Consider the following 6000-nt stretch of genomic DNA (forward strand, 5'->3'; position numbering starts at 1 on the left):
ATTGATATGTAGTAACAACAAAAACCTCAAACTAATTAAAATGTATATTTGTGGTATGTAAGAAAAGGAGATGATAATCGATTGCTTTAAGGACTGAACTGCCCATGTACAATATTTTAAAAGGTCATCATTCCTATTACTTTATTACTATTGCTTTGCTCATTTAACAGAAGAAACTGAAGTATAGAAAGGGGAAACATTCTGCTCCAAGACACTCATCAGTCTATGGCATGACTCAACCTCAGCCCCTTCCTACCCACATTTCAGCTCTGGTGAGTGTTTGTTAATGTGAAAAGGAGGAAGTTGTGCAGCCCTGGAGCACAGGAAAGCAGCCAGGTAAGAACTTGCTGAGACATCTCTGGGATCAGGGTGTTCAAAGGGCATTTGCTCAGCCTCACGCATTCCTGTGTAGTGAATTCCATTCAACATTTGTTTTCTCTTTTGGTTCATATGCTTTCCAAATATGCAATATCTAAACAACTAATTTCTCCACCATTCATCCCATTCATGTATTCAAGAGCACACCAGTGAATTTAAGCTCCATGGAGACTGTGACAGCAGGGGGATGGCCTCCTTGGGAACTAAGGAAGACTTTTCAGAAGAAATAAAACTTGAATTTTGTGCTGCTTAGCAGGGAGGAGGCTTAGGCTTGGCATCCCAGCTGCAAAATTAATGTACATATTAGATAAGATGAAATATCAGTTTTCCATGGGGGTAAACAATTCAGGAGGTTCCAAAAGACTCGGGGTTGAGCAAAGAATGGGTTACTATTTAAGAGCGAGAGGGGAAATGCTGAATGACAGGTAAATATTATTTAATTTTTTATTTAATTTTATATAATATATTTTGATCATATTATTCTCCCTCCCTCAGCTCCTTCCACATTCTCCTCACCTCCCTACCCGTACAACCCTATGCTGTCTCTTCTTTGAAAAAAAAGGAAAGACATACAACCCTATGCTGTCTCTTCTTTGAAAAAAAAGGAAAGAAAGCCCTGAAAATATCTTTTAAAAAAAAAGGTCATCAAAAACTACCAAAGCAAAACAAAACATGGAGTCCATTTTGTATTTGTCAACTACTCCTGGGCATGGGGCCACATGGGAGTATGTTTGATATACCTAGTTTTGCACTTTATGGGGTAAAACCGATTTTCCCTTTCCTAGAAAGCATCAATTACAAATAGCTTCTTGGTTAAGGGTAGGACAATGGTAATTAACAAAGAGATCTACAGCAGGGACGATATGTAGAGAAGCAAAAGACTTAGGAGAACTCAGAAAAGGAAGTTTTCAGTTACACATGAAAAGATTCAAATTGAATGGAGTTAGAAGGTAAAGTGAAAAATATTTAGAAACCCAGGGCACAGCCTTTACTCTGGACGCAAACAAAGCATTCAGACTGGTTCCTGTGTGTAAGAAAAGGAAAACATTTTTCAAATGATGACCTCTCACTTGTATAATTTATCTATGTACAATGAAAAACCATTTCACCAACTTCTCTGTCCTGTAATTTGGGAGTGATGGGAAACCTACATCACTATCTTTGAAGTTTCCCTATAGTGTACTCTTGAGCACCTTACTGGCCATGTCTGCTGCGTGTGGCCAGAAGAGCTATTTCAGTTCCTTTGCCACACTGTGTCTGTATTTCCATGTACCCTACGTCTAGGAGATCACTAATTCTGCCCCTCTGGGATACTGACTTTCTTTGTCAATCACATTGTATTCCTCTTCTTTCTTCTTCCCCTGTTTCCCCCTTCCTTCCTTCCTTCCTTCCTTCCTTCCTTCCTTCCTTCCTTCCTTCCTTCCTTCCTTCCTTCCTTCCTTCCCTTACTAACAAGGCTTCTTTATGAAGACTGTATGACACAGTGTGGATTAAGTGATACATAATGGTCTAGTCATATTGATAAAGGTGCTCAGTGTATAATGAGCGAAAAGCAGATTTACAATTTTCAATAAAATATATTAAAAGCAGGCCAGTACACGCATAGTCTTCACATTCATTTACTTTACTATCTAACCTGAAAGGAACCACAGGTGCTTCCAGGAGGCCCTATCATACAACTTCACAGTTTACCAGGCATACACCTCACTCTTCCTAAATGTCTTCCTGCAATCTGTTATCAGTGCCTGTAGCTCTTTGGCTAAGGGTCAGTGGGAGAGAATGTTGTCACTGACATTTCTGGTGTCAGTATCGCAGCAACTTTAAAATACTAATCTGCATTTGGGTAAGTGATTGCTAAGCAAAACCCACATTTAAAGTCAAGTATACACTATTGAATCTGTTTTCTAGATGTGAAAACAGAGAGACAGAATGATTCTTCCACAGTTTCTAGTTGCTATTTTATCTGTAACTTCTGATTCTGAGTTGTCTCTAGCTATGTTTCAAGAAGGAAATATAAAGAGGCCATTTGTGAAACTTAAATCACAAGTCCCCCCCAAGACAATATTTTGTGTATATGGCAGAACTACATGCAAACCAAAAATATAGAGTGTGATATAACATAACAGTTCTGTGAGTTTCAATAAAATTATCAGCTTCCTGCAAAAGCTAGGCTCACTGAGTTTTTAGAAAAGAAATTTCACTGCCAACATCATCGCTTGAAAGATAATGCTAATTAAAAAGTATAACCTACCACTTCATGACAGTCCGTGATTTTCATCTTTTATATCAATTTGATTCCCTTCAAGTGTGTATAAAGTTAGCATAATTGCTGGGTGTGGTGGCACACTCTAATCCCAATATTGGGAAGGCAGAGGCAGATGGATCTCTGTGGTTTGAGGCCAGCCTGGTCTACATAGTGATTTTGAGGTCAGCTAGGACTACTTAATGTGATCCTGTCTCAATAAAAAATGAGTAAAGTCACAGTACTTATAAAATTGTCTTTAATACTTCATGGTGATTTCTATATTGTACAGGGTTCAAAATAGTCACATTTCTGCTTTGTATTTTACTTGCCGCTATCTTGATAGATTAATTGGCTTCCTGTTGCTGGCTATTTGATATTTTCTTTCTTGTGAAGTTTCATGAAAAGCACATGAATGCTCCTTTTTCCAGTGATCTCCGAATCTAAGGGAATCCCCTCCTATGGCTGTAAAACACCATCAGGGCATTTTTTGCTTATTAATATTTGAAGGTAAAGTGTCCAGCAAAAGCATATAATTAGCACTCTTGAAAAAATAAATATAATACAAGTAGTTTCTAGATTCATAATTCATGAATAGTTTTTTCGTTCTTCACATCCTTCACCTTGCTGCTTCCAGGGAGATATATATACATACATACATACACATATATAGTGCATATAGATATATATTGTGCAGATTTCATCAGAGTGAGACAGGTCTGGCTGTTACAAATGCATCAGTTTCATTGTTGTTAGTAAAAGATATTACTTTATTAGTCTCTGACTTCTAATCAGCCTTGTTTTGATTCTTATAAAACTTTGTTTAATAATTCTTTTTTTAAAAAAATCACATTTTTTGCAAGAATTGTCCTAAGGTGTTTTCTATCAACAAACATTTTGATCTGTGAAGAAAAAAGAGAAAGAAAAAGAGGAGGAAGAAGGAGAAGCCCAGCCTCTGCTTTACTACTCCAGGGAGATTTTAAATGCGTTCCATGCAGGGTCACCATCTTAACTGCCCCCAACGGCATGCAATTTAAAAGCGTATCAAGTTCACCTTTTCAAAGGAGACACTGCTAAATGAGGTTAGGGTATTCATGTAAATTTGGAACTTTTAAACTTTGCTCCTAGCATAAAATGCCAAAATACTATGCAGCACATAAACATCTTTGTTCTGCTGAAAAGGATATTGCACAGGTCAAAAAGTCTCTATGGCGTATTTCTCACTCAGGAAACTGTTGAAGGTATTAATGCAGACTCTGCTTCGAGAATGAAGAGGCTTTGCATACAAAATGCAGTTTCCCTTGATTTCGGCTGTTCCCAACTTCACATCTTATGTCAGCTTCTTGGAAGGAACATTAGATGGTACCCGAAAACCAGGCTCTTAAATTGATATCAAATTTGTTATCTATATCAGTTGAGACTGTCCTTTGCCTGAGTTACAAGTTATACTGTTGTCACATTTCAAGATTAAATGAATAGCCCAAGGTGACACACTTGTGATCTCCAAAGACTAGAAATTTTCACTGACACTAAAATCTTTCACATTTCTACTGGCAGACAATTGAATAGTCTCAGCTTATGAGGCAAAATAATCTAAGAATTGTAAACGTGTCTGATTTGAAACAGTAAAATGGGCTAGTTAATAGGACATATTATGCCATTTTTTCCCTCTGATCAGAGTATATAACTATGAACTGTACAAAAAATCTCATTCATTTCCACCCTCAAAGTACACTTCTCTGCTCTGCTTTCTCCATTTTGGCCAATTTACTATTGTTATTTTAAGCTTTCAACATCATAGGATGTTTTCTTTGGAAATCCTACCCATTCCAACTATTATATTTTAGATATTTCAAAAGGATGACTTCCAAATTTGGTCATTGTCTTCACATTGCCATAATTGAATTGAGAAAGCATGAGGCCAGTAGAAATAATTTATTTGTGTGATAGTTTTGAACCACAGAAAGGAAGTTCATGACTATTTTCATAATATATGAGTGAATAAGGAAGTATCTATTTTCCTCCAATGCTTCTTTTTTTTTTTGTTTTTTGGAAAATTCAGATAGGGAGACTGCATACTGGTTCTCCTACTGCAAATAGGTTTTTAAAAGACTAGACACCGGCCAATAAACTTCTTCTGATGGTTTGACTATAAAAATCTCTCACGGGGTCACTTTATTGGGGGATTGATTCTGAGTTGGCAAGTGTGATGGCACTGATGGGATCATAAGGGTTCTGGTTTTTAAAGGACTGAGTGCACTGATGTAATGATTGTCAGCACTATTGGAAGATGATGAAACACTAGTGTGGGGGTCCACAGAGGCTCCCTAGTAAGGCCTTACTCAAGGTCAAAAAGTCTGAGCTTGCTTTGCCCAGCAGGGCTGCATAATAGGATGATTTGGCCAAACACATGATTAACAGGTATTTTGAAAGGTCTACACTGGTTGGTACTTTATACCTCAACCTTGAAAGGCAGAGGACTTTTGTCCCTCCCTTGCTGATGTATAAAAAGCCTGTTATGTATAAACTTGGGGCAACTGGGTATTGACTCAGGGTCCTCCCAAAGCTATCCTGTGTCTCTGTCTTTCTCTCTGTCTATATCTATACTTTTCCCTATCATTTCTCAATTCCTCACTCCTCTCTCCAAGAGCCCTTCAACAGGTTGGGGCTGGACCCTTGCACACTAGGTAGTGAGGAAAGAATGCAGGAAGTAGCTCACTCTCACTTCCCCCTCTCTATCTTCCTCTATCCCTCTCTCTTTATGGCTTGCCATGGTCTAAGAAGCCACTGGCACAAGTTCCCACCACCACAGTGTTCTGCCTCACCCTGAGCCTAGGATCAGCAGATTTAAGAACAGCAGACTAACACAGTGAATCCAAGTAAACCCTTCAATTGTTCTTCTCTTGCATTTGTCACAGCAACAGAAAGTCTGACCAACACACTATTTAAGGAGAAATGTGCCTTTTGTATCCTAATTTTCCTAGATTTGAGGGAGTATTGTAAGGAATGAAGCAAGGGCTCTTCTTCAGGTTATCATTGCTGTGGGTATAAAGTGACCTCTGGTGGGACTTGTGGAAGACAATTTGTCCACAGCTAGAACAGAATGGAATTGGGAGAAGGGATTGGTCTATGCATATCTAATAAGACCATACTTTTCACAGTTATTCCACACATTTATCTTATTTTCCCTTGTGTCCAAGGCTAAGACACCCAGACACCTATTCCTTTAAATTACTTAGTCATCATACATAACTTTGATACCTAAGATCATTTTATTATTATTTGTACTTTTGCTCTTCTCTTGCTGTACTCGGTATTTCTTTCTGTATTCATTTTTACTACCATGTTTTAAAGGCTGTTTTAATTTTAACTGACCAGTG

This window comes from Peromyscus californicus, unplaced genomic scaffold, assembly GCF_007827085.1.
Source record: "Peromyscus californicus insignis strain IS unplaced genomic scaffold, ASM782708v3 Scaffold_20__1_contigs__length_68692818, whole genome shotgun sequence".
Classification (NCBI taxonomy): Eukaryota; Metazoa; Chordata; class Mammalia; order Rodentia; family Cricetidae; genus Peromyscus; species Peromyscus californicus.